Below are 25782 nucleotides of genomic sequence, written 5' to 3'. Positions count from 1 at the left end.
TAAGAGACACAATGCCGACTTAAGTACTGGAAGACTGAGTCTTCCTACTGTCTATGTTTTGGGCGTTTCCTGTGTCACCATTCTTACATTCCGATGCACCCCTGCAGGTTTACTGAATCCCTTGGACCTTCCCATTGACAATGAAACACAGAAATTTCATCGGAATTAAATATAAGAGACACAATGCCGACTTAAGTACAGGAAGAGTTTGTCTTTCTACTGTATATGCTTTGAGCGTTTCCCTTGTCGCCAGTTTTACATTCTGATGCACCACTGCAGGTTTACTGTATCCCTTGGACCTTCCCATTGACGACGAAACACAGAAATTGCATCGGATTTAAATATAAGAGACACAATGCCGACTTAAGTACTGGAAGACTGAGTAATCGTACTGTCTATGACTTGATCGTTTCCTGTCTCACCAGTTTTACATTGCGATGTACCTCTGTAGTTTTCCTGTATCCATTGGACCTTCCCATTGACGATGAAACACAGAAATAGCATCGGAATTAAATATAACAGACACAATGCCGACTTAAGTACAGGAAGGCTGAGTCTTCCTACTGTCTATGTTTTGAGCGTTTCCTGTGTCACCAGTTTTACATTCCGATGCACCTCTGCAGATTTACTGTACCCATTGGACCTTCCCATTGACGATGAAAACTAGAAATTGCATCGGAATTAAATATAACAGACACAATGCCGACTAAAGTAAAGGAAGATTGAGTCTTCCTACTGTCTATGTTTTGAGCGTTTCCTGCGTCACCAGTTTTACATTCCGGTGCACCTCTGCAGGTTTCCTGTATCCAATGGGCCATCCCATTGACGATGAAACACAGAAATTGCATCGGAATTAAATATTAGAGACACAACGCCGACTTAAGAACAAGAAAACTGAGTCTTCTTAAGGTCTATGTTTTGAGCGTTCCCGTGTCACCAGTTTCACATTCTGATGCACCTCTGCAGGTTTACTGTTTCCCTTGGACCTCCCAATTGACGATGAAGCTCAGAAATCGCATCGGAAATAAATATAAGAGACTCAACGCCAACTTAAGTACAAGAAAACTGAGTCTTACTACGGTCTATGATTTGAGCGTTTCCTGTGTCACCAGTTTTACATTCCGATGCACCTCTGCTGGTTTACTGTATCCCTTGAACCTTCCCATTGACGATGAAATAGAAAAATTGCATCCGAATTAAATATAAGAGACACAATGCCGACTTAAGTACAAGAAGACTGAGTCTTCCTACTGTCTATGTTTGAGCGTTTCCTGTGTCACCAGTTTTACATTCCGATGCACCTCTGGAGGTAACTGTATCCCTTGGACCTTCCCATTGGCGATGAAACACAGAAATGGCATCGGAATGAAATACAAGAGACACAATGCCGACTGAAGTACAGGAAGACTGAGTCTTCCTACTGTCTATGATTTCAGCGTTTCCTGTGTCACCAGTTTTAGATTTCGATGCACCTCTGCAGGTTTACTGTTTCCCTTGGACCTTCACAGTGACGATGAAACACAGAAATTGCATCGGAATTAAATACAAGAGACACAATGCCGACTTAAGTACATGAAAACTGCGTCTTCTTACGGTCTATGTTTCGAGCGTTTCCTGCGTCACCAGTTTTACATTCCGATGCACCTCTGCAGGTTTACTGTATCCCATGGACCTTCCCATTGACGATGAAACACAGAAATTGCATCGGAATTAAATACAAGAGACACAATGCCGACTTAAGTACATGAAAACTGCGTCTTCTTACGGTCTATGTTTCGAGCGTTTCCCTTGTCACCAGTTTTACATTCCGATGCACCTCTGGAGGTTTACTGTATCCCTTGGACCTTCCAATTGACGATGAAACACAGACATTGCATCGGATTTAAATATAAGAGACACAATGCCGACTTAACTACAGGAAGCCTGAGTCTTACCAGTGTCTATGTTTGGAGCGTTTCCTGTGTCATCAGTTTTACATTCCGATGCACCTCTGCAGGTTTACTGTATCCCATGGACCTTCCCATGACGATGAAACACAGAAATTGCATCGGAATTAAATGTAAGAGACACAATGCCGACTTAAGTACAGGAAGACTGAGTCGTCCTACTGTCTATGTTTTAAGCGTTTCCTGTGTCAGCAGTTTTACATTCCGATGCACCTCTGCAGGTTTACTGTATCGTTTGGACCTTCCCATTGACGACGAAACACAGAAATTGCATCGGATTTAAATATAAGAGATACAATGCCGACTTAAGTACTGGAAGACTGAGTAATCCTACTATCTATGTCTTGATCGTTTCCTGTCTCACCAGTTTTACATTGCGATGCACCTTTGTAGTTTTACTGTATCCATTGGACCTTCCCATTGACGATGAAACACAGCTAAAGCATCGGAATTAAATATAAGAGACGCAATACCGACATAAGTACAGGAAGGCTGAGTCTTCCTTCTGTCTATGTTTTGAGCGTTAACTGTGTCACCAGTTTTACATTCCGATGCACCTTTGCAGGTTTACTGTATCCATTGGTGCATCCCATTGACGATGAAACACAGAAATTGCATTGGAATTAAATATAACAGACACAATGCCGACTTTAATACAGGAAGATTGAGTCTTCCTACTGTCTATGTTTTGAGCGTTTCCTGTGTCACCAGTTTTACATTCCGGTGCACCTCTGCAGGTTTACTATATGGATTGCACCTTCCCATTGACGATGAAACACTGAAATTGCGTCGGAATTAAATATAAGAGACACAACGCCGACTTAAGTACAAGAAGACTGAGTCTTCTTAAGGCCTATGTTTTGAGCGTTTCCCGTGTCACCAGTTTTACATTCCGATGCACCTCTGCAGGTTTACTGTATCCCTTGGACCTTCACAGTGACGATGAAACACAGAAATTGCATCGGAATTAAATATAAGAGACACAATGCCGACATAAGTACAGGAAGCCTGATTCTTCCCAATGTCTATGATTTGAGCATTTCCCGTGTCATAAGTTTTACATTCCGATGCACCTCTGCAGGTTTACTGTATCCCATGGACCTTGCCATTGACGATGAAACACAGAAAATGCATCGGAATTAAAGATGAGAGACACAATGCCGACTTAAGTACAGGAAGACTGAGTCTTCCTACTGTCTATGTTTTAAGCGTTTCCTGTGTCACCAGTTTTACATTCCGATGCACCTCTGCAGGTTTAATGTATCCATTGGACCTTCCCATTGACGAAGAAACACAGAAATTGCATCGGAATTAAGTATAACAGACACAATGACGACTGAAGTACAGGAAGATTGAGTCTTCCTACTGTCATTGTTTTGAGCGTTTCCTGTGTCACCAGTTTTAGATTTCGATGCACCTCTGCAGGTTTACTGTTTCCCTTGGACCTTCATATTGACGATGAAACACAGAAATTGCATCGGAATTACATATAAGGGACACAATGCCGACTTAGGTACAGGAAGACTGAGTCTTCTTCCAGTCTATGTTTTGAGCGTTTCCTGCGTCATCAGTTTTACATTCCGATGCGACTCTGCAGGTTTACTGTATCCCACGGACCTTCCCATTGACGATAAACACTGAAATTCCATCGGAATTAAATATAAGAGACACAATGCCGACTTAAGTACAGGTAAACTGTGTCTTCTTACGGTCTATGTTTCGAGCGTTTCCTGTGTCAGCAGTTTTACATTCCGATGCACTTCTGCAGGTTTACTGTGTCCTTTGGACCTTCCCATTGACGATGAAGCTCAGAAATTGCATCGGAAATAAGTATAAGAGACACAATGCCGACATAAGTACAGGAAGCCTGAGTCTTCCCAATGTCTATGTTTTGAGCGTTTCCTGTGTCATCAGTTTTACATTCCGATGCACCTCTGCAGGTTTACTATATCCCATGGACCTTCCCATTGACGATGAAACACAGAAAATGCATCGGAATTAAATATAAGAGACACAATGCCGACGTAAGTACAGGAAGACTGAGTCTTCCTACTGTCTATGTTTTAAGCGTTTCCTGTGTCACTAGTTTTACATTCCGATGCACCTCTGCAGGTTTAAGGTATCGATTGGACCTTCCCATTGACGAAGAAACACAGAAATTGCATCGGAATTAAGTATAACAGACACAATGACGACTTAGGTACAGGAAGACTGAGCGTTTCCTGTGTCACCAGTTTTACATTCCGATGAACCTCTGCAGGTTTACTGTATCCCTTGGACCTTCACAGTGACGATGAAACACAGAAATTGCATCGGAATTAAATATAAGAGACACAATGCCGACTGAAGTACAGGAAGACTGAGTCTTCCTACTGTCTAGGTTTTGAGCGTTTCCTGTGTCACCACTTTTACATTCCGATGCACCCCTGCAGGTTTACTGTATCCCTTGGACCTTCCCATTGACAATGAAACACAGAAATTGCATCGGAATTAAATATAAGAGACACAATGCCGACTTGAGTAAAGGAAGAGTTTGCCTTTCTACTGTCTATGTTTTGGGCGTTTCCTGTGTCGCCAGTTTTACATTCCGATGCACCTCTGCAGGTTTACTGTATCCCTTGGACCTTCCCATTGACGACGAAACACAGAAATTGCATCGGATTTAAATATAAGAGACACAATGTCGACTTAAGTACTGGAAGACTGAGAAATCCTACTGTCTATGACTTGATCGTTTCCTGTCTCACCAGTTTTACATTGCGATGCACCTCTCTAGTTTTACTGTATCCGTTGGACCTTCCCATTGACGATGAAACACAGAAATAGCATCGGAATTAAATATAAGAGACACAATGCCGACTTAAGTACAGGATGGCTGAGTCTTACTACTGTCTATGATTTGAGCGTTTCCTGTGTCACCAGTTTTACATTCCGATGCACCTCTGCAGGTTTACTCTATCCATTGGACCTTCCCATTGACGATGAAACACTGAAATTGCATCGGAATTAAATATAAGAGACACATTGCCGACTTAAGTACAGGAGGACTGAGTCTTCCTACTGTCTATAATTTGAGCGTTTCCTGTGTTACCCGTTTTACATTCCGATGCACCTCTACAGGTTTGCTGTATCCCTTGGACTTCACAGTGACGATGAAACACAGAAATTGCATCGGAATTAAATATTAGAGACACAATGCCGACTTAAGTACAAGAAAACTGAGTCTTCTTAAGATCTATGTTTTTTGCGTTTCCCGTGTCACCAGTAGTACATTCCGATGCACCTCTGCAGGTTTACTGTGTCCCTTGGACCTTCCCATTGACGATGAAGCTCATATATTGCATCGGAAATAAATATAAGAGACACAATGCCGACTTAAGTACAGGAAGACTGAGCGTTTCCTGTGTCACCAGTTTTACATTCCGATGAACCTTTGCAGGTTTACTGTATCCCTTGGACCTTCCCATTGACGATGAAACACAGAAATTGCATCGGAATTAAATATGAGAGGCACAATGCCGACTTAAGTACAGGAAGACTGAGTCTTCCTACTGTCTATGTTTTGAGGCTTTCCTGTGTCTCCAGTTTTACATTCCGATGCACCTCTGCAGGTTTACTGTATCCCTTGGACCTTCACAGTGTCGATGAAACACAGAAATTGCATAAAATTAAATATAAGAGACACAATGCCGAATTCATTTCAAGAAAACTGAGTCTTCTTAGGTTCTATGTTTTGACCGCTTCCTGTGTCAACAGTTTTACATTCCGATGCACCTCTGCAGGTTTACTGTATCCTTTGGACCTTCCCATTGACGACGAAACACAGAAATTGCATCGGATTTAAATATAAGAGACACAATGCCGACTTAAGTACTGGAAGACTGAGTAATCCTACTATCTATGTCTTGATCGTTTCCTGTCTCACCAGTTTTACATTGCGATGCACCTCTGTAGTTTTACTGTATCCATTGGACCTTCCCATTGACGATGAAACACAGCTTAAGCATCGGAATTAAATATAAGAGACGCAATACCGACATAAGTACAGGAAGGCTGAGACTTCCTTCTGTCTATGTTTTGAGCGTTAACTGTGTCACCAGTTTTACATTCCGATGCACCTTTGCAGGTTTACTGTATCCATTGGAGCTTCCCATTGACGATGAAACACAGAAATTGCATTGGAATTAAATATAACAGACACAATGCCGACTTTAATACAGGAAGATTGAGTCTTCCTACTGTCTATGTTTTGAGCGTTTCCTGCGTCACCAGTTTTACATTCCGGTGCACCTCTGCAAGTTTACTATATGGATTGCACCTTCCCATTGACGATGAAACACAGAAATTGCATCGGAATTAAATATAAGAGACACAACGCCGACTTAAGTACAAGAAGACTGAGTCTTCTTAAGGCCTATGTTTTGAGCGTTTCCCGTGTCACCAGTTTTACATTCCGATGCACCTCTGCAGGTTTACTGTATCCCTTGGACCTTCACAGTGACGATGAAACACAGAAATTACTTCGGAATTAAATATAAGAGACACAATGCCGACTGAAGTACAGGAAGACTGAGTCTTCCTACTGTCTATGTTTTGAGCGTTTCCTGTGTCACCAGTCTTACATTCCGATGCACCCCTGCAGGTTTACTGTATCCCTTGGACCTTCCCATTGACGACGAAACACAGAAATTGCATCGGATTTAAATATAAGAGACACAATGCCGACTTAAGTACTGGAAGACTGAGTAATCCTACTGTCTATGACTTGATCGTTTCCTGTCTCACCAGTTTTACATTGCGATGTACCTCTGTAGTTTTACTGTATCCATTGGACCTTCCCATTGACGATGAAACACAGAAATAGCATCGGAATTAAATATAACAGACACAATGCCGACTTAAGTACAGGAAGGCTGAGTCTTCCTACTGTCTATGATTTGAGCGTTTCCTGTGTCACCAGTTTCACATTCCGATGCACCTCTGCAGATTTACTGTATACATTGGACCTTCCCATTGACGATGAAAACCAGAAATTGCATCGAAATTAAATATAACAGACACAATGCCGACTAAAGTAAAGGAAGATTGAGTCTTCCTACTGTCTATGTTTTGAGCGTTTCCTGCGTCACCAGTTTTACATTCCGGTGCACCTCTGCAGGTTTACTGTATCCATTGGGCCATCCCATTGACGATGAAACACAGAAATTGCATCGGAATTAAATATTTGAGACACAACGCCGACTTAAGAACAAGAAAACTGAGTCTTCTTAAGGTCTATGTTTTCAGCGTTCCCGTGTCAACAGTTTTACATTCCGATGCACCTCTGCAGGTTTACTGTGTCCCCTGGACCTCCCCATTGACGATGAAGCTCAGAAATTGCATCGGAATTAAGTATAACAGACACAATGACGACTTAAGTACAGGAAGATTGAGTCTTCCTACTGTCATTGTTTTGAACGTTTCCTGTGTCACCAGTTTTAGATTTCGATGCACCTCTGCAGGTTTACTCTTTCCCTTGGACCTTCATATTGACGATGAAACACAGAAATTGCATCGGAATTACATATAAGGGACACAATGCCGACTTAGGTACAGGAAGACTGAGTCTTCTTCCAGTCTATGTTTTGAGCGTTTCCTGCGTCATCAGTTTTACATTCCGATGCGACTCTGCAGGTTTACTGTATCCCACGGACCTTCCCATTGACGATGAAACACTGAAATTGCATCGGAATTAAATATAAGAGACACAATGCCGACTTAAGTACAGGAAGACTGAGTCTTCCTACTGTCTATGTTTTAAGCGTTTCCTGTGTCACTAGTTTTACATTCCGATGCACCTCTGCAGGTTTAAGGTATCGATTGGACCTTCCCATTGACGAAGAAACACAGAAATTGCATCGGAATTAAGTATAACAGACACAATGACGACTTAGGTACAGGAAGACTGAGCGTTTCTTGTGTCACCAGTTTTACATTCCGATGAACCTCTGCAGGTTTACTGTATCCCTTGGACCTTCACAGTGACGATGAAACACAGAAATTGCATCGGAATTAAATATAAGAGACACAATGCCGACTGAAGTACAGGAAGACTGAGTCTTCCTACTGTCTAGGTTTTGAGCGTTTCCTGTGTCACCAGTTTTACATTCCGATGCACCCCTGCAGGTTTACTGTATCCCTTGGACCTTCCCATTGACAATGAAACACAGAAATTGCATCGGAATTAAATATAAGAGACACAATGCCGACTTGAGTACAGGAAGAGTTTGCCTTCCTACTGTCTATGTTTTGAGCGTTTTCTGTGTCGCCAGTTTTACATTCCGATGCACCTCTGCAGGTTTACTGTATCCCTTGGACCTTCCCATTGACGACGAAACACAGAAATTGCATCGGATTTAAATATAAGAGACACAATGTCGACTTAAGTACTGGAAGACTGAGAAATCCTACTGTCTATGACTTGATCGTTTCCTGTCTCACCAGTTTTACATTGCGATGCACCTCTCTAGTTTTACTGTATCCATTGGACCTTCCCATTGACGATGAAACACAGAAATGGCATCGGAATGAAATACAAGAGACACAATGCCGACTGAAGTACAGGAAGACTGAGTCTTCCTACTGTCTATGATTTCAGCGTTTCCTGTGTCACCAGTTTTAGATTTCGATGCACCTCTGCAGGTTTACTGTTTCCCTTGGACCTTCACAGTGACGATGAAACACAGAAATTGCATCGGAATTAAATACAAGAGACACAATGCCGACTTAAGTACATGAAAACTGCGTCTTCTTACGGTCTATGTTTCGAGCGTTTCCTGCGTCACCAGTTTTACATTCCGATGCACCTCTGCAGGTTTACTGTATCCCATGGACCATCCCATTGACGATGAAACACAGAAATTGCATCGGAATTAAATACAAGAGACACAATGCCGACTTAAGTACATGAAAACTGCGTCTTCTTACGGTCTATGTTTCGAGCGTTTCCTGTGTCACCAGTTTTACATTCCGATGCACCTCTGGAGGTTTACTGTATCCCTTGGACCTTCCAATTGACGTTGAAACACAGACATTGCATCGGATTTAAATATAAGAGACACAATGCCGACTTAACTACAGGAAGCCTGAGTCTTACCAGTGTCTATGTTTGGAGCGTTTCCTGTGTCATCAGTTTTACATTCCGATGTTCCGATGCACCTCTGCAGGTTTACTGTATCCCATGGACCTTCCCATGACGATGAAACACAGAAATTGAATCGGAATTAAATGTAAGAGACACAATGCCGACTTAAGTACAGGAAGACTGAGTCGTCCTACTGTCTATGTTTTAAGCGTTTCCTGTGTCAGCAGTTTTACATTCCGATGCACCTCTGCAGGTTTACTGTATCGTTTGGACCTTCCTATTGACGACGAAACACAGAAATTGCATCGGATTTAAATATAAGAGACACAATGCCGACTTAAGTACTGGAAGACTGAGTAATCCTACTATCTATGTCTTGATCGTTTCCTGTCTCACCAGTTTTACATTGCGATGCACCTCTGTAGTTTTACTGTATCCATTGGACCTTCCCATTGACGATGAAACACAGCTAAAGCATCGGAATTAAATATAAGAGACGCAATACCGACATAAGTACAGGAAGGCTGAGTCTTCCTTCTGTCTATGTTTTGAGCGTTAACTGTGTCACCAGTTTTACATTCCGATGCACCTTTGCAGGTTTACTGTATCCATTGGTGCTTCCCATTGACGATGAAACACAGAAATTGCATTGGAATTAAATATAACAGACACAATGCCGACTTTAATACAGGAAGATTGAGTCTTCCTACTGTCTATGTTTTGAGCGTTTCCTGTGTCACCAGTTTTACATTCCGGTGCACCTCTGCAGGTTTACTATATGGATTGCACCTTCCCATTGACGATGAAACACAGAAATTGCGTCGGAATTAAATATAAGAGACACAACGCCGACTTAAGTACAGGAAGACTGAGTCTTCCCACTGTCTATGTTTTAAGCGTTTCCTGTGTCACTAGTTTTACATTCCGATGCACCTCTGCAGGTTTAAGGTATCGATTGGACCTTCCCATTGACGAAGAAACACAGAAATTGCATCGGAATTAAGTATAACAGACACAATGACGACTGAAGTACAGGACGATTGAGTCTTCCTACTGTCATTGTTTTGAGCGTTTCCTGTGTCACCAGTTTTAGATTTCGATGCACCTCTGCAGGTTTACTGTTTCCCTTGGACCTTCGTATTGACGATGAAGCTCAGAAATTGCATCGGAAATAAGTATAAGAGACACAATGCCGACATAAGTACAGGAAGCCTGAGTCTTCCCAATGTCTATGTATTGAGCGTTTCCTGTGTCATCAGTTTTACATTCCGATGCACCTCTGCAGGTTTACTATATCCCATGGACCTTCCCATTGACGATGAAACACAGAAAATGCATCGGAATTAAATATAAGAGACACAATGCCGACTTAAGTACAGGAAGACTGAGTCTTCCTACTGTCTATGTTTTAAGCGTTTCCTGTGTCACTAGTTTTACATTCCGATGCACCTCTGCAGGTTTAAGGTATCGATTGGACCTTCCCATTGACGAAGAAACACAGAAATTGCATCGGAATTAAGTATAACAGACACAATGACGACTTAGGTACAGGAAGACTGAGCGTTTCCTGTGTCACCAGTTTTACATTCCGATGAACCTCTGCAGGTTTACTGTATCCCTTGGACCTTCACAGTGACGATGAAACACAGAAATTGCATCGGAATTAAATATAAGAGACACAATGCCGACTGAAGTACAGGAAGACTGAGTCTTCCTACTGTCTAGGTTTTGAGCGTTTCCTGTGTCACCACTTTTACAATCCGATGCACCCCTGCAGGTTTACTGTATCCCTTGGACCTTCCCATTGACAATGAAACACAGAAATTGCATCGGAATTAAATATAAGAGACACAATGCCGACTTGAGTAAAGGAAGAGTTTGCCTTTCTACTGTCTATGTTTTGAGCGTTTCCTGTGTCGCCAGTTTTACATTCCGATGCACCTCTGCAGGTTTACTGTATCCCTTGGACTTTCCCATTGACGACGAAACACAGAAATTGCATCGGATTTAAATATAAGAGACACAATGTCGACTTAAGTACTGGAAGACTGAGAAATCCTACTGTCTATGACTTGATCGTTTCCTGTCTCACCAGTTTTACATTGCGATGCACCTCTCTAGTTTTACTGTATCCATTGGACCTTCCCATTGACGATGAAACACAGAAATAGCATCGGAATTAAATATAAGAGACACAATGCCGACTTAAGTACAGGATGGCTGAGTCTTACTACTGTCTATGATTTGAGCGTTTCCTGTGTCACCAGTTTTACATTCCGATGCACCTCTGCAGGTTTACTCTATCCATTGGACCTTCCCATTGACGATGAAACACTGAAATTGCATCGGAATTAAATATAAGAGACACATTGCCGACTTAAGTACAGGAGGACTGAGTCTTCCTACTGTCTATAATTTGAGCGTTTCCTGTGTTACCCGTTTTACATTCCGATGCACCTCTACAGGTTTGCTGTATCCCTTGGACTTCACAGTGACGATGAAACACAGAAATTGCATCGGAATTAAATATTAGAGACACAATGCCGACTTAAGTACAAGAAAACTGAGTCTTCTTAAGATCTATGTTTTTTGCGTTTCCCGTGTCACCAGTAGTACATTCCGATGCACCTCTGCAGGTTTACTGTGTCCCTTGGACCTTCCCATTGACGATGAAGCTCATATATTGCATCGGAAATAAATATAAGAGACACAATGCCGACTTAAGTACAGGAAGACTGAGCGTTTCCTGTGTCACCAGTTTTTTATTCCGATGAACCTTTGCAGGTTTACTGTATCCCTTGGACCTTCCCATTGACGATGAAACACAGAAATTGCATCGGAATTAAATATGAGAGGCACAATGCCGACTTAAGTACAGGAAGACTGAGTCTTCCTACTGTCTATGTTTTGAGGCTTTCCTGTGTCTCCAGTTTTACATTCCGATGCACCTCTGCAGGTTTACTGTATCCCTTGGACCTTCACAGTGTCGATGAAACACAGAAATTGCATAAAATTAAATATAAGAGACACAATGCCGAATTTATTTCAAGAAAACTGAGTCTTCTTAGGTTCTATGTTTTGACCACTTCCTGTGTCACCAGTTTTACATTCCGATGCATCTCTGCAGGTATACTGTATCCTTTGGACCTTCCCATTGACGACGAAACACAGAAATTGCATCGGATTTAAGGGGATACGGAATCACCTATCCCCGCAATGTTAATATATGCCTACTATAGGGAACATTTTCTCACAAACTACTGGAGACAGAGAGGTAAAAATTTTACTGTATGTGCATTCATATGTTACAACAATACTGAAACAACAGTTTATTGTCAAAGTATTTTCTTACAGAGATATTGTACATTTATTTTTAAGTAAATTTTTTCCATCGCTTTTTACTAGACTATCACCCCTAAGTCTTTTGTAAATCAAGTAATTAAAAAATCGTTGTTTCAGTATGTAATAGGGACCTATGTCACTACGTCATAAAAATTTCAGACTTCTAGGTTGACCAGTACCTGAGATAATGTTCCTAGATGAAGTAAAAAGTAAACTTACGGGAAACGGAGAAAGAAGATTAAAACATTCCTGATCCGTAGCTAATACCCCCTTCACAGTCTTCATAATCATCTTCAAGTCTTCTTTTGGCACCCCTCTGCACCTGTCTTGCTTTTTTCACTAATGTCTTGATTATATTATCAGCATGCCTTAGTCTGTGCTGATCTAAAAAGAACATAGCACGTACCGTACGGGAACCAACACACATACCCAACTTTTGAAGGACCTGGCATTTAGTTATATTTCCAAGATTGAAGGTTGCCACAGCATCATACACACCAAAATGTAGTGTATTAATTCCGACAAACACTGTTTTTGGGAGACGATGCCATATCACACTATTCAAGCACTCGTTGGGGTTCTGCGTTTTTCCGTGAAGACATTTCATCAGAAGACTTCTGTCAGCCAGATCTCTGAAAATGGGCTTTATTTCTGCCATGATGGCTGATGGTAGACTGTGGTGGTGAATGTATTTCTCTCCTGTTGTTAGTCCCCTATTGTATTTACACCAGCTGTTTTCACCTTTGGGGCACAAACCATGTTGTGGATGCTCATCCGTGGATGCGGTGTGGAAATATAAAGCCCATATAGCTCTCCTCATTTCTTCAAGATTGCCTGTATTTTGCCTGATTGCAAGGCCATAGCAGTTCTGAATGTGGTCTATTATGGAATCAGTCAATCTTCCTCTGCCATCCAAGGTTTTCCATCATCTAGTTTTTTCCCTTTCATAACTGATTTTAACCTTCTCAGCCTGGCACCCATTCTCTTCTGCACATGTCCTATACATTCAAGTTTGCTTATATTTACACTGTTCCCATATGGTTTGCTTTCCAAAACTTCTTTGAATGCTTTAGAGTCACCATCTCCCAGATATTTGACATAGCGAACATTATACCACTGTGAAGAGCGCAATACCCGATCTCACAAATATATAAAAATAAAATAGTTATAATTGTAGTAGAGCTATGTATGATACGTCATTTTAAAGAGGAAACATGGCAGAATATAATACGCCAATAAAAAAAATTCGATTTTTTAACCCAAAATCCGATTCCGTATCCCCTTAAATATAAGAGACACAATGCCGACTTAAGTACGGGAAGACTGAGTAATCCTACTATCTATGTCTTGATCGTTTCCTGTCTCAACCAGTTTTACATTGCGATGCACCTCTGTAGTTTTACTGTATCCATTGGACCTTCCCATTGACGATGAAACACAGCTAAAGCATCGGAATTAAATATAAGAGACGCAATACCGACATAAGTACAGGAAGGCTGAGTCTTCCTTCTGTCTATGTTTTGAGCGTTAACTGTGTCACCAGTTTTACATTCCGATGCACCTTTGCAGGTTTACTGTATCCATTGGAGCTTCCCATTGACGATGAAACACAGAAATTGCATTGGAATTAAATATAACAGACACAATGCCGACTTTAATACAGGAAGATTGAGTCTTCCTACTGTCTATGTTTTGAGCGTTTCCTGCGTCACCAGTTTTACATTCCGGTGCACCTCTGCAGGTTTACTATATGGATTGCACCTTCCCATTGACTATGAAACACATAAATTGCATCGGAATTAAATATAAGAGACACAACGCCGACTTAAGTACAAGAAGACTGAGTCTTCTTAAGGCCTATGTTTTGAGCGTTTCCCGTGTCACCAGTTTTACATTCCGATGCACCTCTGCAGGTTTACTGTATCCCTTGGACCTTCACAGTGACGATGAAACACAGAAATTACTTCGGAATTAAATATAAGAGACACAATGCCGACTGAGGTACAGGAAGACTGAGTCTTCCTACTGTCTATGTTTTGAGCGTTTCCTGTGTCACCAGTCTTACATTCCGATGCACCCCTGCAGGTTTACTGTATCCCTTGGACCTTCCCATTGACGACGAAACACAGAAATTGCATCGGATTTAAATATAAGAGACACAATGCCGACTTAAGTACTGGAAGACTGAGTAATCCTACTGTCTATGACTTGATCGTTTCCTGTCTCACCAGTTTTACATTGCGATGTACCTCTGTAGTTTTACTGTATCCATTGGACCTTCCCATTGACGATGAAACACAGAAATAGCATCGGAATTAAATATAACAGACACAATGCCGACTTAAGTACAGGAAGGCTGAGTCTTCCTACTGTCTATGATTTGAGCGTTTCCTGTGTCACCAGTTTTACATTCCGATGCACCTCTGCAGATTTACTGTATACATTGGACCTTCCCATTGACGATGAAAACTAGAAATTGCATCGAAATTAAATATAACAGACACAATGCCGACTAAAGTAAAGGAAGATTGAGTCTTCCTACTGTCTATGTTTTGAGCGTTTCCTGCGTCACCAGTTTTACATTCCGGTGCACCTCTGCAGGTTTACTGTATCCATTGGGCCATCCCATTGACGATGAAACACAGAAATTGCATCGGAATTAAATATTTGAGACACAACGCCGACTTAAGAACAAGAAAACTGAGTCTTCTTAAGGTCTATGTTTTGAGCGTTCCCGTGTCACCAGTTTTACATTCCGATGCACCTCTGCAGGTTTACTGTGTCCCCTGGACCTCCCCATTGACGATGAAGCTCAGAAATTGCATCGGAATTAAGTATAACAGACACAATGACGACTTAAGTGCAGGAAGATTGAGCCTTCCTACTGTCATTGTTTTGCGCGTTTCCTGTGTCACCAGTTTTAGATTTCGATGCACCTCTGCAGGTTTACTCTTTCCCTTGGACCTTCATATTGACGATGAAACACAGAAATTGCATCGGAATTACATATAAGGGAAACAATGCCGACTTAGGTACAGGAAGACTGAGTCTTCTTCCAGTCTATGTTTTGAGCGTTTCCTGCGTCATCAGTTTTACATTCCGATGCGACTCTGCAGGTTTACTGTATCCCACGGACCTTCCCATTGACGATGAAACACTGAAATTGCATCGGAATTAAATATAAGAGACACAATGCCGACTTAAGTACAGGAAGACTGAATCTTCCTACTGTCTATGTTTTAAGCGTTTCCTGTGTCACTAGTTTTACATTCCGATGCACCTCTGCAGGTTTAAGGTATCGATTGGACCTTCCCATTGACGAAGAAACACAGAAATTGCATCGGAATTAAGTATAACAGACACAATGACGACTTAGGTACAGGAAGACTGAGCGTTTCTTGTGTCACCAGTTTTAGATTTCGATGCACCCCTGCAGGTTTACAGTATCCCTTGGACCTTCCCATTGACAATGAAACACAGAAATTGCATCGGAATTATATATAAGAGACACAATGCCGACTTGAGTACAGGAAGAGTTTGCCTTCCTACTGTCTATGTTTTGAGCGTTTTCTGTGTCGCCAGTTTTACATTCCGATGCACCTCTGCAGGTTTACTGTATCCCTTGGACCTTCCCATTGACGACGAAACACAGAAATTGCATCGGATTTAAATATAAGAGACACAATGTCGACTTAAGTACTGGAAGACTGAGAAATCCTACTGTCTATGACTTGATCGTTTCCTGTCTCACCAGTTTTACATTGCGATGCACCTCTCTAGTTTTACTGTATCCATTGGACCTTCCCATTGACGATGAAACACAGAAATAGCATCGGAATTAAATATAAGAGACACAATGCCGACTTAAGTACAGGAAGGCTGAGTCTTACTACTGTCTATGATTTGAGCGTTTCCTGTGTTACCAGTTTTACATTCCGATGCACCTCTGCAGGTTTACTCTTTCCATTGGACCTTCCCATTGACGATGAAACACTGAAATTGCATCGGAATTAAATACAAGAGACACAATGCCGACTTAAGTACAGGAAGACTGAGTCTTCCTACTGTCTATAATTTGAGCGTTTCCTGTGTTACCCGTTTTACATTCCGATGCACCTCTACAGGTTTGCTGTACCCCTTGGACTTCACAGTGACGATGAAACACAGAAATTGCATCGGAATTAAATATTAGAGACACAATGCCGACTTAAGTACAAGAAAACTGAGTCTTCTTAAGATCTATGTTTTTTGCGTTTCCCGTGTCACCAGTAGTACATTCCGATGCACCTCTGCAGGTTTACTGTGTACCTTGGACCTTCCCATTGACGATGAAGCTCATATATTGCATAGGAAATAAATATAAGAGACACAATGCCGACTTAAGTACAGGAAGACTGAGCGTTTCCTGTGTCACCAGTTTTACATTCCGATGAACCTTTGCAGGTTTACTGTATCCCTTGGACGTTCCCATTGACGATGAAACACAGAAATTGCATCGGAATTAAATATGAGAGGCACAATGCCGACTTAAGTACAGGAAGACTGAGTCTTCCTACTATATCTGTTTTGTGGCTTTCCTGTGTCTCCAGTTTTACATTCCGATGCACCTCTGCAGGTTTACTGTATCCCTTGGACCTTCACAGTGTCGATGAAACACAGAAATTGCATAAAATTAAATATAAGAGACACAATGCCGATTTCATTTCAAGAAAACTGAGTCCTCTTAGGGTCTATGTTTTGACCGCTTCCTGTGTCACCAGTTTTACATTCCGATGCACCTCTGCAGGTTTACTGTATCCTTTGGAACTTCCCATTGACGACGAAACACAGAAATTGCATCGGATTTAAATATAAGAGACACAATGCCGACTTAAGTACTGGAAGACTGAGTAATCCTACTATCTATGTCTTGATCGTTTCCTGTCTCACCAGTTTTACATTGCGATGCACCTCTGTAGTTTTACTGTATCCATTGGACCTTCCCATTGACGATGAAACACAGCTAAAGCATCGGAATTAAATATAAGAGACGCAATACCGACATAAGTACAGGAAGGCTGAGTCTTCCTTCTGTCTATGTTTTGAGCGTTAACTGTGTCACCAGTTTTACATTCCGATGCACCTTTGCAGGTTTACTGTATCCATTGGTGCTTCCCATTGACGATGAAACACAGAAATTGCATTGGAATTAAATATAACAGACACAATGCCGACTTTAATACAGGAAGATTGAGTCTTCCTACTGTCTATGTTTTGAGCGTTTCCTGTGTCACCAGTTTTACATTCCGGTGCACCTCTGCAGGTTTACTATATGGATTGCACCTTCCCATTGACGATGAAACACAGAAATTGCATCGGAATTAAATATAAGAGACACAACGCCGACTTAAGTACAAGAAGACTGAGTCTTCTTAAAGCCTATGTTTTGAGCGTTTCCCGTGTCACCAGTTTTACATTCCGATGCACCTCTGCAGGTTTACTGTATCCCTTGGACCTTCACAGTGACGATGAAACACAGAAATTGCATCGGAATTAAATATAAGAGACACAATGCCGACATAAGTACAGGAAGCCTGATTCTTCCCAATGTCTATGATTTGAGCATTTCCCGTGTCATAAGTTTTACATTCCGATGCACCTCTGCAGGTTTACTGTATCCCATGGACCTTCCCATTGACGATGAAACACAGAAAATGCATCGGAATTAAAGATAAGAGACACAATGCCGACTTAAGTACAGGAAGACTGAGTCTTCCTACTGTCTATGTTTTAAGCGTTTCCTGTGTCACCAGTTTTACATTCCGATGCACCTCTGCAGGTTTAATGTATTCATTGGAACTTCCCATTGACGATGAAACACAGAAAATGCATCGGAATTAAATATAAGAGACACAATGCCGACTTAGGTACAGGAAGACTGAGTCTTCCTACTGTCTATGTTTTAAGCGTTTCCTGTGTCACTAGTTTTACATTCCGATGCACCTCTGCAGGTTTACTGTTTCCCTTGGACCTTCCTATTGACGATGAAACACAGAAATTGCATCAGAATTACATATAAGGGACACAATGCCGACTTAGGTACAGGAAGACTGAGTCTTCTTCCAGTCTATGTTTTGAGCGTTTCCTGCGTCATCAGTTTTACATCCCGATGCGACTCTGCAGGTTTACTGTATCCCACGGACCTTCCCACTGACGATGAAACACTGAAATTGCATCGGAATTAAATATAAGAGACACAATGCCGACTTAAGTACAGGTAAACTGTGTCTTCTTACGGTCTATGTTTCGAGCGTTTCCTGTGTCAGCAGTTTTACATTCCGATGCACTTCTGCAGGTTTACTGTGTCCTTTGGACCTTCCCATTGACGATGAAGCTCAGAAATTGCATCGGAAATAAGTATAAGAGACACAATGCCGACATAAGTACAGGAAGCCTGAGTCTTCCCAATGTCTATGTTTTGAGCGTTTCCTGTGTCATCAGTTTTACATTCCGATGCACATCTGCAGGTTTACTATATCCCATGGACCTTCCCATTGACGATGAAACACAGAAAATGCATCGGAATTAAATATAAGAGACACAATGCCGACTTAAGTACAGGAAGACTGAGTCTTCCTACTGTCTATGTTTTAAGCGTTTCCTGTGTCACTAGTTTTACATTCCGATGCACCTCTGCAGGTTTAAGGTATCGATTGGACCTTCCCATTGACGAAGAAACACAGAAATTGCATCGGAATTAAGTATAACAGACACAATGACGACTTAGGTACAGGAAGACTGAGCGTTTCCTGTGTCACCAGTTTTACATTCCGATGAACCTCTGCAGGTTTACTGTATCCCTTGGACCTTCACAGTGACGATGAAACACAGAAATTGCATCGGAATTAAATATAAGAGACACAATGCAGACTGAAGTACAGGAAGACTGAGTCTTCCTACTGTCTAGGTTTTGAGCGTTTCCTGTGTAACCACTTTTACATTCCGATGCACCCCTGCAGGTTTACTGTATCCCTTGGACCTTCCCATTGACAATGAAACACAGAAATTGCATCGGAATTAAATATAAGAGACACAATGCCGACTTGAGTAAAGGAAGAGTTTGCCTTTCTACTGTCTATGTTTTGAGCGTTTCCTGTGTCGCCAGTTTTACATTCCGATGCACCTCTGCAGGTTTACTGTATCCCTTGGACCTTCCCATTGACGACGAAACACAGAAATTGCATCGGATTTAAATATAAGAGACACAATGTCGACTTAAGTACTGGAAGACTGAGAAATCCTACTGTCTATGACTTGATCGTTTGCTGTCTCACCAGTTTTACATTGCGTTGCACCTCTCTAGTTTTACTGTATCCATTGGACCTTCCCATTGACGATGAAACACAGAAATAGCATCGGAATTAAATATAAGAGACACAATGCCGACTTAAGTACAGGATGGCTGAGTCTTACTACTGTCTATGATTTGAGCGTTTCCTGTGTCACCAGTTTTACATTCCAATGCACCTCTGCAGGTTTACTCTATCCATTGGACCTTCCCATTGACGATGAAACACTGAAATTGCATCGGAATTAAATATAAGAGACACATTGCCGACTTAAGTACAGGAAGACTGAGTCTTCCTATTGTCTATAATTTGAGCGTTTCCTGTGTTACCCGTTTTACATTCCGATGCACCTCTACAGGTTTGCTGTATCCCTTGGACTTCACAGTGACGATGAAACTTAGAAATTGCATCGGAATTAAATATTAGAGACACAATGCCGACTTAAGTACAAGTAAACTGAGTCTTCTTAAGATCTATGTTTTTTGCGTTTCCCGTGTCACCAGTAGTTCATTCCGATGCACCTCTGCAGGTTTACTGTGTCCCTTGGACCTTCCCATTGACGATGAAGCTCATATATTGCATCGGAAATAAATATAAGAGACACAATGCCGACTTAAGTACAGGAAGACTGAGCGTTTCCTGTGTCACCAGTTTTACATTCCGATGAACCTTTGCAGGTTTACTGTATCCCTTGGACCTTCCCATTGACGATGAAACACAGAAATTGCATCGGAATTAAATATGAGAGGCAAAATGCCGACTTAAGTACAGGAAGACTGAGTCTTCCTACTGTCTATGTTATGAGGCTTTCCTGTGTCTCCAGTTTTACATTCCGATGCACCTCTGCAGGTTTACTGTATCCCTTGGACCTGCACAGTGTCGATGAAACACAGAAATTGCATAAAATTAAATATAAGAGACACAATGCCGAATTCATTTCAAGAAAACTGAGTCTTCTTAGGGTCTATGTTTTGACCGCTTCCTGTGTCACCAGTTTTACATTCCGATGCACCTCTGCAGGTTTACTGTATCCTTTGGACCTTCCCATTGACGACGAAACACAGAAATTGCATCGGATTTAAATATAAGAGACACAATGCCGACTTAAGTACTGAAAGACTGAGTAATCCTACTATCTATGTCTTGATCGTTTCCTGTCTCACCAGTTTTACATTGCGATGCACCTCTGTAGTTTTACTGTATCCATTGAACCTTCCCATTGACGATGAAACACAGCTAAAGCATCGGAATTAAATATAAGAGACGCAATACCGACATAAGTACAGGAAGGCTGAGTCTTCCTTCTGTCTATGTTTTGAGCGTTAACTGTGTCACCAGTTTTACATTCCGATGCACCTTTGCAGGTTTACTGTATCCATTGGAGCTTCCCATTGACGATGAAACACAGATATTGCATTGGAATTAAATATAACAGACACAATGCCGACTTTAATACAGGAAGATTGAGTCTTCCTACTGTCAATGTTTTGAGCGTTTCCTGCGTCACCAGTTTTACATTCCGGTGCACCTCTGCAGGTTTACTATATGGATTGCACCTTCCCATTGACAATGAAACACAGAAATTGCATCGGAATTAAATATAAGAGACACAACGCCGACTTAAGTACAAGAAGACTGAGTCTTCTTAAGGCCTATGTTTTGAGCGTTTCCCGTGTCACCAGTTTTACATTCCGATGCACCTCAGCAGGTTTACTGTATCCCTTGGACCTTCACAGTGACGATGAAACACAGAAATTACTTCGGAATTAAATATAAGAGACACAATGCCGACTGAAGTACAGGAAGACTGAGTCTTCCTACTGTCTATGATTTGAGCGTTTCCTGTGTCACCAGTCTTACATTCCGATGCACCCCTGCAGGTTTACTGTATCCCTTGGACCTTCCCATTGACAATGCAACACAGAAATTTCATCGGAATTAAATATAAGAGACACAATGCCGACTTAAGTACAGGAAGAGTTTGTCTTTCTACTGTCTATGTTTTGAGCGTTTCCTGTGTCGCCAGTTTTACATTCTGATGCACCTCTGCAGGTTTACTGTATCCCTTGGACCTTCCCATTGACGACGAAACACAGAAATTGCATCGGATTTAAATATAAGAGACACAATGCCGACTTAAGTACTGGAAGACTGAGTAATCCTACTGTCTATGACTTGATCGTTTCCTGTCTCACCAGTTTTACATTGCGATGTACCTCTGTAGTTTTACTGTATCCATTGGACCTTCCCATTGACGATGAAACACAGAAATAGCATTGGAATTAAATATAACAGCACAATGCCGACTTAAGTACAGGAAGGCTGAGTCTTCCTACTGTCTATGATTTGAGCGTTTCCTGTGTCACCAGTTTTACATTCCGATGCACCTCTGCAGATTTACTGTATCCATTGGACCTTCCCATTGACGATGAAAACTAGAAATTGCATCGGAATTAAATATAACAGACACAATGCCGACTAAAGTAAAGGAAGATTGAGTCTTCCTACTGTCTATGTTTTGAGCGTTTCCTGCGTCACCAGTTTTACATTCCGGTGCACCTCTGCAGGTTTACTGTATCCATTGGGCCATCCCATTGACGATGAAACACAGAAATTGCATCGGAATTAAATATTTGAGACACAACGCCGACTTAAGAACAAGAAAACTGAGTCTTCTTAAGGTCAATGTTTCGAACGTTCCCGTGTCACCAGTTTTACATTCCGATGCACCTCTGCAGGTTTACTGTGTCCCCTGGACCTCCCCATTGACGATGAAGCTCAGAAATTGCATCGGAAATAAATATAAGAGACTCAACGCCAACTTAAGTACAAGAAAACTGAGTCTTCCTACGGTCTATAATTAGAGCGTTTCCTGTGTCACCAGTTTTACATTCCGATGCACCTCTGCTGGTTTACTGTATCCCTTGAACCTTCCCATTGACGATGAAATAGAAAAATTGCATCGGAATTAAATATAAGAGACACAATGCCGACTTAAGTACAGGAAGACTGAGTCTTCCCAATGTCTATGTTTTGAGCGTTTCCTGTGTCATCAGTTTTACATTCCGATGCACCTCTGAAGGTTTACTGTATCCGATGGACCTTCCCATTGACGATGAAACACAGAAAATGCATCGGAATTAAATATAAGAGACACATTGCCGACTTAAGTACAGGAAGACTGAGTCTTCCTACTTTCTATGTTTTAAGCGTTTCCTGTGTAACCAGTTTTACATTCCGATGCACCTCTGCAGGTTTAATGTATCCATTGGACCTTCCCATTGACGAAGAAACACAGAAATTGCATCGGAATTAAATATTAGAGACACAATGCCGACTTAAGTACAAGAAAACTGAGTCTTCTTAAGGTCTATGTTTTTTGCGTTTCCCGTGTCACCAGTTTTACATTCCGATGCACATCTGCAGGTTTACTGTGTCCCTTGGACTTTCCCATTGACGATGAAGCTCATATATTGCGTCGGAAATAAATATAAGAGACACAATGCCGACTTAAGTACAGGAAGACTGAGTCTTCCTACTGTCTATGTATTGAGCCTTTCCTGAGTCACCAGTTTACATTCCGATGCACCTCTGCAGGTTTACTGTATCCCTTGGACCTACACAGTGTCGATGAAACACAGAAATTGCATAAAATTAAATATAAGAGACACAATGCCGAATTCATTTCAAGAAAACTGAGTCTTCTTAGGGGCTATGTTTTGACCGCTTCCTGTGTCACCAGTTTTACATTCCGATGCACCTCTGCAGGTTTACTGTATCCTTTGGACCTTCCCATTGACGACGAAACACAGAAATTGCATCGGATTTAAATATAAGAGACACAATGCCGACATAAGTACTGGAAGACTGAGTAATCCTACTGTCTATGTCTTGATCGTTTCCTGTCTCACCAGTTTTACATTGCGATGCACCTCTGGAGTTTTACTGTATCCATTGGACCTTCCCATTGACGATGAAACACAGAAAAAGCATCGGAATTAAATATAAGAGACACAATACCGACATAAGTATAGGAAGGCTGAGTCTTCCTACTGTCTATGTTTTGAGCGTTTCCTGTGTCATCCGTTTTACATTCCGATGCACCTCTGCAGGTTTACTGTATCCCATGGACCTTCACAGTGTCGATGAAACACAGAAATTGCATAAAATTAAATATAAGAGACACAATGCCGAATTCATTTCAAGAAAACTGAGTCTTCTTAGGGTCTATGTTTTGACCGCTTCCTGTGTCACCAGTTTTACATTCCGATGCACCTCTGCAGGTTTACTGTGTCCCTTGGACCTCCCCATTGACGATGAAGCTGAGAAATTGCATCGGAAATAAATATAAGAGACTCACCGCCGACTTAAGTACAAGAAAACTGAGTCTTACTACGGTCTATGTTTTGAGCGTTTCCTGTGTCACCAGTTTTACATTCCGATGCACCTCTGCAGGTTTACTGTATCCCTTGAAACTTCCCGTTGACGATGAAATAGAAAAATTGCATCGGAATTAAATATAAGAGACACAATGCCGACTAGAGTACAGGAAGACTGAGTCTCCCTACTGTGTATGTTTGAGCGTTTCCTGTGTCACCAGTTTTACATTCGGATGAACCTCTGGAGGTAACTGTATCCCTTGGACCTTCCCATTGACGATGAAACACAGAAAAAGCATCGGAATTAAATATAAGAGACACAATACCGACATAAGTATAGGAAGGCTGAGTCTTCCTACTGTCTATGTTTTGAGCGTTTCCTGTGTCATCCGTTTTACATTCCGATGCACCTCTGCAGGTTTACTGTATCCCATGGACCTTCACAGTGTCGATGAAACACAGAAATTGCATAAAATTAAATATAAGAGACACAATGCCGAATTCATTTCAAGAAAACTGAGTCTTCTTAGGGTCTATGTTTTGACCGCTTCCTGTGTCACCAGTTTTACATTCCGATGCACCTCTGCAGGTTTACTGTATCCTTTGGACCTTCCCATTGACGACGAAACACAGAAATTGCATCGGATTTAAATATAAGAGACACAATGCCGACTTAAGAACTGGAAGACAGAGTAATCCTACTGTCTACGTCTTGATCGTTTCCTGTCTCACCAGTTTTACATTGCGATGCAGCTCTGCAGGTTTACTGTATCCTTTGGACGTTCGCAGTGACGATGAAACACAGAAATTGCATCGGAATTAAATATAAGAGACACAATACCGACTTAAGTACAGGAAGACTGAATATTCCTACTGTCTATCTTTTGAGCGTTTCCTGTGTCACAAGTTTTACATTCCCATGCAGCTCTGGAGATATACTGTATCACTTGGACCTTGCCATTGACGATGAAACACAGAAATTGCATCGGAATTAAATATAAGAGACACAATGCCGACTGAAGTACAGGAAGACAGAGTCTTCCTACTGTCTATGTTTTGAGCGTCTCCTGTGTCACCAGTTTGACATTCCGATGCACCCCTGCAGGTTTACTGTATCCCTTGGACCTTCCCATTGACAATGAAACAGAGAACTTGCATCGGAATTAATTATAAGAGACACAATGCCGACTTAAGTACAGGAAGAGTTTGTCTTTCTACTGTCTATGTTTTGAGCGTTTCCTGTGTCGCCAGTTTTACATTCCGATGCACCTCTGCAGGTTTACTGTATCCCTTGGACCTTCCAATTGACGACGAAACACAGAAATTACATCGGATTTAAATATAAGAGACACAATGCCGACTTAAGTACTGGAAGACTGAGTAATCCTACTGTCTATGACTTGATCGTTTCCTGTCTCACCAGTTTTACATTGCGATGCACCTCTGTAATTTTACTGTATCCACTGGACCTTCCCATTGACGATTAAACACAGAAATAGCATCGTAATTAAATATAAGAGACACAATGCCGACTTAAGTACAGGAAGGCTGAGTCTTCCTATTGTCTATAACTTGAGCGTTTCGTGTGTCACCAGTTTTACATTCCGATGCACCTCTGCAGGTTTACTGTAACCATTTGACCTTCCCATTGACGATGAAACACA

Source organism: Schistocerca nitens, chromosome 2 (genome assembly GCF_023898315.1).
Source record: "Schistocerca nitens isolate TAMUIC-IGC-003100 chromosome 2, iqSchNite1.1, whole genome shotgun sequence".
NCBI lineage: Eukaryota > Metazoa > Arthropoda > Insecta > Orthoptera > Acrididae > Schistocerca > Schistocerca nitens.
The sequence above is the reverse complement of the archived record's forward strand: the minus strand, read 5'-3'. Positions refer to the sequence as shown.